Source organism: Stenella coeruleoalba (genome assembly GCF_951394435.1).
Source record: "Stenella coeruleoalba genome assembly, chromosome: 2".
In the NCBI taxonomy this organism is placed as follows: Eukaryota; Metazoa; Chordata; class Mammalia; order Artiodactyla; family Delphinidae; genus Stenella; species Stenella coeruleoalba.
Window position 1 is genome coordinate 27,438,238 of NC_137147.1, and position 13,521 is coordinate 27,451,758.

Sequence of the window (13,521 nt, forward strand, 5' to 3'; positions counted from 1 at the left end):
GTAGTTTCTACTTTCTCTTCCCAAGGCATATCCCTCTTTTTTTTTTTTTTTTTTTTTTTTTTGCGGTACGCGGGCCTCCCACTGTTGTGGCCTCTCCCGTTGCGGAGTGCAGGCTCAGCGGCCATGGCTCACGGGCCCAGCTGCTCCACGGCATGTGGGATCTTCCCGGACCGGGGCACGAACCCGTGTCCCCTGCATTGGCAGGCAGACTCTCAACCACTGCACCACCAGGGAAGCCCATATCAATCTATTTTTATCCTTTAACAAATGCTAGTTCCTTTTGGACTAGCCTTAAAGACAAAGTGAAATAAAACACTTTAAAAAGCATTTAAAATACATTTCTGTTTTGAAAAATTGGGATTGGCTTAAGTAGATGACCTGTCTTTATGCTTCTGTATGTCTGCAAGGCCATCTGATTCCACTAGAACCATACAAGGAACATGAATTTGGTACCCCACATAACCCACCCAACAGACACTAAGCCCACTACTCATAGAAACCTACTAGCCATACTTAATTCTCTGTCTTTTTTTGGCACTTGTATAAGCTCCCATGTCCACCCCAAGAACTTTGAAAAAGCAAGAGAAAACACAAGTGCTAGTAAAAGTAATTACATAGTAAAAGTTGCTTTTACATTTTAAAGTTCCTTAAATGCTGGCATACTGTGGATATAAAAGTGCAGAGGATTCTTTTGGTTGATCTCCACACCTCCCTACCCCTAGCATCCATTTCCTCCTTCCTCCTAACAGACTTTTTTCCATGTATTCTCTTTCCTCCCTTGCAGCCACGTGCTTCAGGGAAAGCCAACCACCTCTTCACGCCAAAGGATGGGGCTGGTTGGCTAAGAATAATTCCATCTGTCTTTACCAGTCTCTAATTTAGGAAAGAAAATGTAATTCAATCTTGGTCAATGACGTGAGAGATTAAGTTTGCTGTAGGCTTCTGGAAAAGTCCTTCCTATGCTTTCATTGTATTTTCTATTCATTATTCCTTTTGATCAGAGATCAGGTAAAGATATTCTAAGAATATACAAAATACATTTCTGTTGTGTCCCTTTGTTTTTATCCACAGATCCAGCCCAGGTTATTTTAAACTCCTGTCTTGTCCACTTAGAGAAGTTTAACTCCAAGGATACCCCTTGGTGTATGTGGTGAAACTGTTAGGAAAACAGTTAAAACCTCCCAAGTGTGATCTAGTTTTTCATATCTTGGTGAAGAAGGAAACCCAACTGGGCTGCATAAATGGTTTATATCCATAGAAAAGGATCGAAAATGTTTTGAAACAACGTTTTAACCAAGCATTACCTAAACTGGGGCAGTGACTAGGGAGGCATGATCAGAATCCTAAGGGGGAGTGAGAATGTAAAGTGTGGAACCATATGTACTTTTTTTAAAACCAGATTTTACATTGGAAAAATTCTAAGTTCATAGAAAAGATGCAAAATAGTACAGCAAGTTCCTGTATACCTTTCACTCAGATCTCTCCCTGATGTTAACGTCTTGCATAATCGCGGTACATTTTGTCACATCTAAGAAATTAACATTGGACTACAGACTTTATTTAGATTCATAAAATTTTCCACTAATACCCTTTTTCTGTTCCAGGATACCACACTGCATTTAGATCATGTGTAATTTTGATAAATTAGGGTTTCCAGTGAGCTTTTTCTGTGCCATGTATGTGGTCCAATAATCCCCTCTGACCAGTGCTGAGGAGAGAAAGTCATTGACCATGAGAATAAACAATACCACATAGGTAGTGTTTTGTAGCCTTTGATTCCCAGAGCACTGTTAATTCAGTGGGAGAGTTGGCTTTGCTCCCAGGAGAGTGGTGTGAAGTTTCCTGAGAAGCTTAAGAGCTGATCCTGATTGAGGGTCCCTTCCCAGCCTCCACTAACACTGCGTGTTCACCTCATAGATTCTTTTTTAATAGTGTTTATTTATTTTTACTTGTTGACAGTTTGCTTTATTTATTTATTTATGGCTGTGTTGGGTCTTCATTTCTGTGCGAGGGCTTTCTCTAGTTGTGGCAAGAGGGGGCCACTCTTCATCGCGGTGCACGGGCCTCTCACTATCGCGGCCTCTCTTGTTGCGGAGCACAGGCTCCAGACGCACAGGCTCAGTAGTTGTGGCTCACGGGCCCAGTTGCTCCGCGGCATGTGGGATCCTCCCAGACCAGGGCTCGAACCCGTGTCCCTTGCATTGTCAGGCAGACTGTCAACCACTGCGCCACCAGGGAAGCCCCACCTCATAGATTTTACTATATGGAACTATCACCAATTATTTACTTGTCTGTCTTCTTTACTAGTTTGTTTCTAAGGGGTCAGGGACTATCTTATTTTGGAATCCTAAGCATCCAACATATTGCTTGGCATGTAATAGGTTCTTTTTTTAAAAATTTATTTATTTTTGGCTGTGTTGGGTCTTCGTTGCTGTGTGCGGGCTTTCTCTAGTCGTGGTGAGCAGGGACTACTCTTCGTTGCGGTGCATGGGCTTCTCATTGCTGTGGTTTCTCTTGTTGCAGAGCATGGGCTCTAGGCGCATGGGCTTCAGTGGTTGTGGCTCACGGGCTCTAGATTGCAGGCTCAGTCAGTAGTTGTAGCGCACGGGCTTAGTTGCTCCGTGGCATGTGGGATCTTCCCGCACCAGGGCTCGAACCCGTATCCCCTGCATTGGCAGGGGGATTCTTAACCACTGTGCCACCAGGGAGGCCCCATGTAATAGGTTCTTAATACACATTTGAAGAAATTAATAAACCCTTGTTTGGTAACATTGATTATTAGGTCAACAGAAATTTTGTTTTGAATACCATTAAGTGTTGAGTTTCTCCTTCAGTTTGAGCCATCTTAAGTTATCATTTCTGTGGCTAGTTGAGTTTTTCTTCCCAGAATCTTAAACAAGGAACTATAAAGTATTCATTTAAGGTTCCTCTTTCTTCTGATTATATAAATAATTTATTTTCCTTAAAAAATAAGAGTAGAACTGAAAGTAATAGATGGTAGTATAGTTAGAAATTGCGTTAGCTTTTGAGTATATGTGTGACAATTCCAGTTTCACCCCACTGGGCTGTAGATCTGGCTGTTTGCCTGCCACTTCATGCACAGTTAATGAAATAAAAACTTCCTAGACTTATTGAGGGAGACGGCTTGTCAGATTCAGAGAATTAGTTTAAAATTTTTCCTGTTACAGCCAAGATTCGGTGGCCCAGGGTCACCTAAGCATAAAAGCTGCCATGGTGTGGGAACACAGGGGCCTGTTCTAAATCTGTGGATTGGGCACAGTAGAGTCAGCTTGGTAAACAGAAAAAACATCAGGGTAGGAGGGAGTTGTAAATAATGCTGCTATTTTCTTGATTTAGAGTAAAGACTGTGATAGGGACAGAGATGAGCCAGTCTTCTACTTTGTTTTTCTCCAGACATTCCATGAAGTTACAAAATGAGCAATGATAATTTCTTGTTTCATTTCTCCCTGTTTTACTAACATTAGCTTTATATACCTTTCTCCTACTTTCTTTGAACTATTCTCTATTCCAGGGGGCATAGAATAGTTTTATATATACTATTCATTTAATTTTGAGTCTGAAGAACTCTGGATTATTTGAAAGAGACTGATGTAATGGAATCCACATTGAATTAAGAAATGTAGAATTACTTTTAAAAACAAGCATCAGGGGTCCAGAAATTTTATGTCATTTGAGGAGAACTGAGGGACTAAGATCTTGCCTACATTTAGAAATGCCGTTTATTAGATTGAAGAAGTGGAACATCTGTTAAAAGATAAAAATCTTTCCAATTCTGAAATAGACTATAACTTAAATAGTGGTTCTTAATGTGGGAAGTTGATTTTGAAAGAAACAAAGGGATAATAAAACTGTGTGACTAATGATGAGATAAATGGAATGCAGGTGTTTCTTAAAAAATCTTGCTAAAAACTTTGACAGTGGATTTCCCTGGTGGCACAGTGGTTAAGAATCCGCCTGCCAATCCAGGGGACACGGGCTCGAGCCCTGGTCTGGGAAGATCCCACATGTCGCGGAGCACCTAAGCCCGTGTGCCACAACCACTGAGCCTGCGCTCTAGAGCCCGCGTGCCGCAACTACTGAAGCCCGCGCACCTAGAGCCTGTGCTCCGCAACAAAGAGTAGCCCCCGCTTGCCCCAGCTAGAGAAAACCTGCATGCAGCAACAAAGACCCAATGCAGCCATAAATAAACAAACAAACAAATAAATAAATAAAAATTTAAAGAAAACTTTGACAAGAGATTTTCTTATGCAAAACTTTTAGGTAAAACTTATAGAAGAAAATCTTCGTGACGTTGAGTTAGGCAAAGATTTTTTTAAAGAAATAAGACATGAAAAAGCACAAACTATAAAAGGAAGAAAAAGATTAATAAGTTGGATTTCATCAAGGTAGGAAAATTAGAAACTGTTACTCTTTGAACAACACTTAAGAAAATGAAAAGGCAAGCCACAGAAAATATTTGCCGAATGTATATCTAATAAAGGACTTGTATTCAGAATTTATAAAGAACTCTTACAACTCAGTAGTAAGAAGACAGCTCAGTTTTTTAAAATGGCAGAAGATTTGGATACCAGAGAAGCTTTATAAATAGCCAACAGGCCCATGAAAAGATATTCAATATTGTTCGTCCTTAGGGAAATTAAAACCACAGTGAGATACCACTTCACACCTATTAGAATGGGTAAAATTTAAAAGATTGATAATACCAAGCATAAGTGGGTATAGTAACGGGACCTCCCATACATTGCTGGTGGAAGTGCAAGGTGGTACAGCCGCTTTGGAAAACAGTTTGGCGGTTTCTTGTAGATTAAATATATACTAACCACACGACCTGGCAATCCCACTCTTAGCTGTTTACCCAAGAGAAATGAAAACGTGTGTCCACATTACACTTGTACTTGAATGTATACCCATAATAGCCCCAGCCTGGATAGAATGTCCTGTACTGGTGAATGGATAAACAAATTGTTGTACGTCCACATAATGGACGACTACTACCAGCAGTAAAGGGGAATGTACAACTGATACAAGTAATGGCATGTATGGAGCTCAAAAGTGTTGTCACACACAAAAGACTACATTTTCTATGTGATGTCATTTCTGTGGCATTCTGTAAAAGGCAAAATTATAGCAAAAGAAAGTACATCAGTGGTTGTGCAGGAGGGTGGAGGAGGGGGCTGACTGCAAAGGATCATGAGGGAACTTTTGGGGATGATGAAGTGTTCTGTATCATGATTGTATTTTATATCATAACCTTATACAGTTGTCAAAACTCTTAATTGTATGCTCTAAATTGGTGACTTACTAGATATAAATTATACTTCAGTGAAACTGATTTTGACAAGAGATTTGACAAGAGATTTTTTTTAACCAGTCATTTATATAGGATTAGAGAATGGATTTAAATTAGTTTGGATCTGAATTTGTTATAGGCATTAAAATAATTTTGAAATAATAATATCACTGAACTGAGTTGCAAAGAGCTTACTAGTTATCAGTGTTGGGTCAAGTTGAGGTTAATATTATTAATGAAAACAGATGGAAATAAAATACAAATTTTATTTGAAGAAGTTGCTAGATCAGAGAATGAGAGTTCTAAATAACTAAGGAAAAAAAACTTGAGGGCTGATTTTGAATTCCCCCTCTGGCCTAAATCTTTACTCGGTCTAATACAGTTGACCATCAATTTCTAGAAATAGTCACTTCCTTTTGCCTCCAATAAATTACTTTTATTGGGTGGACCAAAAAGTACCTTCAGTTTTTTAAGTAGAAATAAAAGACACAGTTTTCATTTTCACCACGAACTTTATTGAACAACATTTTCACCCTTTTGTGCCACTACCTTCTGCCATTTTTCAGGCCATTTCATAATTCCATCTTCCCAAAACTTTTTATCTTTTTTGAGCAAAGAACTGTTGCAGGTGCCTTTTACAGTCTTTCAGGGAATTGAAATTTTTTCCATTAAGAGAATTTTGTAAAGACCGAAATAAATGGAAATCGGAAGGTGCAATGTCTGGTGAATACAGCGGATGAATCAGAACTTCCCAGCCAAGCTCTAACAGTTTTTGCCTGGTCATCAAAGAGACATGCGGTCTTGCGTTATCCTGATGGAAGATTATGCATTTTCTGTTCACTAATTCTGTATGCTTTTTGTCGAGTGCTACTTTCAGTTGGTCTAGTTGTGAGCAGTACTTGTTGGAATTAATCATTTGGTTTTCCGGAAGGAGCTTATAATAGAGGACTCCCTTCTAGTCCCACCATGTACACAATGTCACTTTCTTTGGATGAACTGGCCTTTCGTATGGTTGGTGGTGGTTCATTTCGCTTGCCCCACCATCTCTTCCATTCCACTTTGTTGTACAGTATCCACTTTTCATCGCCTATCACAATTCGTTTTAAAAACGGAACGTTTTCATTACGTTTCAGTAGAGAATTGCATGCAGAAATATGATCAAGAAGCGTTTTTTCTCTTAACTTACGTGGAACCCAAACATCAAAGTGATTCACATAACCAAACTGGTGCAAATGATTTTCAATTCTTGATTTGGATATTTTGAGTATGTCGGTTATCTCCCGCGTGATATAACATTGATTGTTCTCAATTATTGTTTCAATTTGATTGCTATCAACTTAAATTGGTCTACCCAACAGTGGAGCATTGTCCAGCAATAAATCTCCAGCACGAAACTTTGCAAACTACTTTTGACACATTTGATTAGTCACAGCACCTTCTCCATACACTGCACAAATCTTTTTGTGCATTTCAGTTGCATTTTTATCTTTCTTGAAATGATAAAGCGTAATATGCCGAAAATGTTGCTTTTTTTCTTCTGTCTTCAATGTTAAAATGGCTACACAAAAAATCACCAATTTTGATAAGTCTTTTTTTAAATGCACACTGATATTACAGCTGTGACATACAATCTAACAAAATTGTTTCAAATGAAGTTAAAGACAGCTAAGTGCTACTAGAGCCATCTTACGGGAAAAAACAAATGAACCTTTTGGACAACCCAATACAATTTTTCTCCTCTGAGTTTCTTCTCATTTTGATTTGCTAGCTCTTTTTGGGGGGCAAGGGCAGGGTATATTTAACGTTGATCCCCTCAGGCTTCTATGATTAGTCTTTTTCTTGGTCTGCCTCCTTTCTCTGGCAGTCTTTTCCCATTCTCCATGTCTTTTAACTGCCCTCAGGATCCTGGTATCTATAGCTTCAGATGCTGATTTCCACTCATCTTGTGGATATACTCAACTAGATATCCTATAGACACTTTAAACTTAACATGTTCAGTTCTGCACTCATTACTTTCCTTACATCTCTGCCTCCTTAATTCTCTACCATTATTCATCCAGGCTCCCAGGCATAGAAAATCCTGATTTGTCCTTGGCTTCTTGCTCTCCCTGATCTTTTCAGCTTTGCAGATCACCAATCTGTTGCTTCTAACAGAAATAAAGCATATGCTAGTCTTCCCTCTCTACATCACAGCCAGTGCCTAGTAGCTCCCTTGGACCAGTATCCTCTTGTCTCTCAGCCATTGATCTGTCTTTCTCTTCAGAGTCTCTTTCACATTGCCCCCAGAGTTACTTCTTTTTAAATGTGTGATCCTCTTACTCCCTTAGTTAAAAAACATCTCTTGGGGCTTCCCTGGTGCCGCAGTGGTTGAGAGTCTGCCTGCCGATGCAGGGGACACGGGTTCGTGCCCCGGTCCGGGAAGATCCCACATGCCGCGGAGAGGCTGGGCCCGTGAGCCATGGCTGCTGAGCCTGTGCGTCCGGAGCCTGTGTCCCGCAAGGGGAGAGGCCACAACAGTGAGAAGCCCGCGTACCGCAAAAAAAAAAAAAAACAAAAAAAACATCTCTTGTGGTTTTGTTGTCATTGTTGCTTAGAGTCTAATAAAATGAAGTCATATTCCTTTAAAATTACAAATTAAATATTTCTGAGCTCTCATTCTTCCTATCCCAAGAATGTCTTTCCCTCCAGCCCCTTTTTGGAGGTTCTTCTTGATGCATCAGTATTCCTGGGTAAGAGGGTAGGCTCTGGAATCACACTGCCTGGTTCCTTCAGTTGTCAGCTTAGTGACTACAGACAAGTTATTTGAGCTCTCTGTACCTCTGTTTCCTAATCTCTAAAATATGCATAATAATATGGTTACCTTATATGGTTGCTGTGAGAGTTAAATGAGATAATATATGAAACACTTCAAACAGTGCTGGCATATAGTAAGTTCTCAGTGCAGGTGGATTCTTCTTTTTATCATTATACTTGAAAAAGAAATGCAGAAAGCTTATTATTTTGGATTGTTGTTTGGTTGTTTCCAAATGAGATTTCTCTGGATCTCTCATCTTTCCTGATGAGGAATGAATATAAATGAAAACTGTATAACTTGGCTGAACCAAGTTCCCTCAGGTACACTCTGTGCCATCTTCCTCATTTATTTGGGTTGGGCTGCTTGGGCATAAATCACCATCATAACCTGGCAACCCCACAGCTTGGTTTGCACATAAAGCCGTATCCCCCAGGGCTCTCGTGTGGTCCCAAGTCACCTGGGTCTAGTTGCCAGTCTCAGCTGGTCCTCCCTTCCCTTATATTCCAAGTCTTGCTTCCCAAGCGCAGCTGAATTCCTTTCTTTTCTCAGTGCATCTCCATTTTATATCTGAGGCAACTGAAGATAAGCTAAGTAGCTTGTCCAGGATTGCTTCGTTGTGAGATTCATGCTCTTGACCACTGCACTGTACTGTACTTAGAATCAGTCACCCTGTATGGCCCAGGTGGTTTTCTAAACACTTTGCTTTTGTAATGCTTAACTTTTTATCACTCTCTCTTGACTCAGTACTTTTACTTATGCTGCTGCTTCTACCTAGGGTAGTGGTACTTTTTTTTTCTTTCTGCCTGGCACATGCTTACTCATTCTTAAGTAATAGCCCCTTTGCCACTCATGTGAACACTTCCCCATTCAGGCAAAGTTACTTCTCTCCTTCCTTTGCCCTCCACATATTGTTTTTTCCTCTTTTGTGGTACTTGCTACGTTGTATTGTCCAGCTCCCACATTGGACAGGGTTCGTGGAGGTTAAGAAAAGACCCCGTCTTATTTATTCTTGTGACCTTAGCTTTTAGCACACAGTCTGGCATGCCACAGATGCTCAACAAGTATGAAATGAATGAAGAATGAATGATACAGAAGAACCTAAAGATGTTGGTGGTGAATTATAGTGAATTTGCTAAAACACGAAGTTTTAGCAAATAATTTTTTTTTATAATTGTATGCAGTGTTTCACAGAACTAACCCCTGAGGGGTTTTTTTTTTTTTTAATAATTCTACAGCATTTCTATTGACTGATTGATTGGCTGTGTTGGGTCTTCGTTTCTGTGCGAGGGCTTTCTCCAGTTGCAGCGAGCGGGGGCCACTCTTCATCGCGGTGCGCGGGCCTTTCACTATCGCGGCCTCTCTTGTTGCAGAGCACAGGCTCCAGACGCGCAGGCTCAGTAGTTGTGGCTCACGGGCCCGGTTGCTCCGCGGCATGTGGGATCTTCCCAGACCAGGCCTCAAACCCGTGCCCCCTGCACCGGCAGGCGGACTCTCAACCACTGCGCCACCAGGGAAGCCCAGCAAATAATTTTAAGCTAAGAGAAAATATAGATATCTAGGGATAGAGGAACATAGCAGAAAAAATAAAATGTGAGTATATGAAATGGGTGGTAACGGGGTAGTATATCAACAATTGAGGGGGAGTTGCAGTGCTTTTCCAAATTTTCGGCTCAGGTACCTCTAATGGTAGAGGATAGCGGGCATGTAACCCTTTGGGGGCTGGGAACAGAGCCCCAAGGAGCCTTTCTGCCTCAACTACAAAATATATATGAACGTTTTGAACCTACCCCTGTTTTATCTTTAGGAATTCTTGCATATTTTGCATTCTATTTTATTATCTATGAGTTTGTTTTAACATGAGAATATTTTTTCTCCCCACTACCTCATCCTCTAATAACTAGACGCAGTGGGAATGTGTCCATTTATCCTCTGTCTTCTAACACATTCTGGCATGCCCCAATGCCCACATCTGGGGAGCATGGAATGGGGTTATAGTCTAATACAGCAGCATTCTAGCTTTCTGTTTTGGGGGATAGTCTAGTCAGGAGTATTATGTCACGGAACCGAGGAGGGTGAGCTCATCTTGTTCTGACTAACGAGGCTGTTCCTGGAAGGCTGCAGTCAGTTGGAGGCACCTCATTACCAGATCGCTGGGGACCAGCTGGAGAGAGTTCACAGAAGACCCACAGGAATGATTAAGAGACTGGAGGGGCTGACGGATGAGGAACGGATAGAAATGAAAATTGCATAACTTGGCTGAACCAAGGTAGCAGGAATACACAACTGTATAAATATCTCAAGAGTATAAACTTGATGGGGGAAGGCAATCTTTTATGGTGGGATTTTGGGGTGGGGAGAATAAACCAAGGGTGAAATTAAGCAAAGGAAAATATAAACTAATAATCTAAAGTGTCTGTTGGTACACTTTGTTTCTTGGAACCTCCTTAGTTGGACCACTCTAACTTGTGGGCCTTTTTTTGATTGAATGATTTGTTTTTTTTAGTTTGACTTCCGTGGACTTGCGGCTGGTGCTTCTCTGTGTAGAGAACGCTGGAGACTACATCTTAACAAAGCGAACGTCTTTCTTTTGTCCTGTCTTGTTTTGTGGGACTCAGTGGTTGATATTTGGAACTCCTATGTGCTGCCACTATCTCTTTATGCACCAGAATTCTGAAGTGGACTTTCACATAGTTTTCTTTTTTTAATTAATTTTTTATTGGAGTATAGTTGATTTACAATGTTGTTAGTTTCTACTGTACAGCAAAGTGAATCAGTTATACATATATCCACTCTTTTTTAGATTCTTTTCCCATAGAGGTCATTACAGAGTACTGAGTAGAGTTCCCTGTGCTATACAGTAGGTCGCAGTTTTTTAGAATAGCACTGTAAAAGTAGAAACTCAGTATGTATTGTAGTAATTTTAGAAACCCAGATACAGTATTTGGTCCCTGAGGTACTGGTTGGTTTCAGGAAATTATAGCCTTGATGAAATCCAAGCATGATTATATGAAACACGTACTTGGGAAATGATTGTATGAAATTCCTATTTCGAGTATGGAAGGCATAAAACTTTTAAATAACAGTTGAAATTAGCCAGGAGAAACATTTGCATAATGTTGCCAGTTTTATAGCCCTTTTCCTAAGAAGGGGTAGTAGAACTGGAAGAAAGTGATTTTTATGCTTTTTTGATATATAAAAATGAGTTCATTTATACAACACATTTATGTACTTTTAAGACTAAGTCATCTATACCAGAGATTGGTAAACGTTTTTTTGTAGACGGTCAGATAGGAAAGCTTTGTAGGCCATACATCTCTGCTGCAACTACTCAACTCTGTGTTGTAGTTCAAAGGCAGTCAAAGGCAAAATGTAAACGAATAAACTTGGCTGTGTTTATTCTTCTTTTACAAAACTTTTTTTTTTTTTAAACAAAAACCAGTAGCTGTCTGGATTTGGCCTGCAGGCTGTAGTTTGCCAGCTCCTCCTGCAATAGACCCTTGCTCCTGAAAGCATGGTCTGCAGACCAGCAGCATCAACATTACCTATGAACCTGTTAGAGATGCAGAATATTGGGTCCCTTCTCAGCTGACTGCTCTAGAGTCTAGACCATGTTTCCTGAACTTTAACATGCATAGGAATCACCTGGTGAGCTTGTAAAAGTATGGACTCTGAGGACTTCCCTGGTGGCGCAGTGGTTAAGAATCTGCCTGCCAATGCAGGGACACGGGTTCAATCCCTGGTCTGGAAGATCCCACATGCCACAGCAACTAAGCCCGTGCGCCACAACTACTGAGCCTGCACTCTAGAGCCGAGAGCCACAACTACTGAGCCCGCACTCTAGAGCCGAGAGCCACAACTACTGGGCCCATGTGACACAACTACTGAAGCCCTCGCGCCTGGGCCTGTGCTCCGCAGCAAGAGAAGCCACCGCAATGAGAAGCCTGCGCACCGCAACGAAGAGTAGCCCCCGCTCGCCTCAACTAGAGAAAGCCCGCGCGCAGCAACGAAGACCCAGCGCAGCCTAAGTAAATAAATAAACAAACAAACAAAAATATTGTTTCCTTATTTGAAAAAAAGGGTAACTTGCCTTTTTAGGGAGAAAAAAAGAGTATTTAGAAACTTTTTATGTGTTCCCGCATCATTAAGAATTTGGGGGACTTCCCTGGCCGTCCAGTGGTTAAGACTCTGTGCTTCGGGCTTCCCTGGTGGCACAGTGGTTAAGAATCTGCCTGCCAATGCAGGAGACACAGGTTCGAGCCCTGGTCCAGGAAGATCCCACGTGCTGTGGAGCAACTAAGCCCATCCGCCACAGCTACTGAGCCTGCGCGCCTAGAGCTTGTGCTCCGCGAAGCCACCGCAATGAGAAGCCTGTGCACCGCAACGAAGAGTAGCCCCCGCTCTCTGCAACTAGAGAAAGCCCATGTGAACAGCAACAAAGACCCAACACAGCCAAAAATAAATAAATAAATTGATTAATTAAAAAAAAAAAGACTCTGTGCTTCCACTGCAGGGGGCACAGGTTTGATCCATCCTGTATGCCGTGTGGCACAGCCAGAAAAAAGAATTTGGAAAATACTAAAAGGTACAGGTAGAAAATAAAAACGTCTATAATTCAAAACACTTAGAGATGACCACATTTTTATGTTGCTCCTTCCAGTCTTCTGTATGTAATATAATATTTTAAAAATTGGGCTCATGATATGTAAATAAGTTTGTGCTTGCTTTTTCATTTAACATTTTATTTGTGAGTGATTCACTGTGATATTTCTTTAAAGTGTATTTTTTTTAATGCTTATATAGCATTCTAATGGATCTCTTATAGTTTATGCAGTTCTTCTCTTGTTTGTGGCTCCTTTAAACTGGTTCCAATTGCTAGTTGACCCAGGTTTTGGCTGATGTACTTGGCAAGTCTATCACCATATTTTAAAATAATTACACATATTTATTTTTAATTATAAAAGTTTGACAACTTGTTTGATCTGGTGGCTTTCACCCATTCTGTTCTTCTGGTCTTGTTAGCATTTTGTGTTTTCTTTTTTCGTCTCCCATGATGGAGAAGCAGTAGAGTGGTCATCAGAAGCATGGCGTCTGAGTCCAGGTTGTCTGGGTTTGACTCAACTCTACTATGTACTGTGTGTAATCTTGAGAAAGTACCTTGAGAAAATGCCTCAGTTTCCTCATCTATAGAATAGGGATAATTGTATCTGTGTCTTAGGGTTGTGAGTTAATACACATGAGAACACTGAGAACAGTTCCTGCCACGTGGAAAGGGACTGTCTCTTTTCATTTACTGATCAGTAGTTTCTTCTCATGTGTTCTATGGAGGCTATTCTTGCCAGAAACCCCTTTCTGCTACATTTAGTTCATGAATATCTTTGAGTTACAGACTGACTTTACTGAACTTTGTTACTCAGTG

At 40.7% G+C, this 13,521-nt stretch overlaps 1 protein-coding gene across 7 annotated transcripts in view; it reads left to right on the plus strand.

Annotated features, from left to right (window-relative positions):
- The window catches only part of AREL1 (apoptosis resistant E3 ubiquitin protein ligase 1), a 44,672-nt gene that overhangs the window by 4,179 nt on the left and 26,972 nt on the right, over nucleotides 1–13,521 (plus strand). The gene's annotated exons all lie outside the window — the stretch shown is intronic.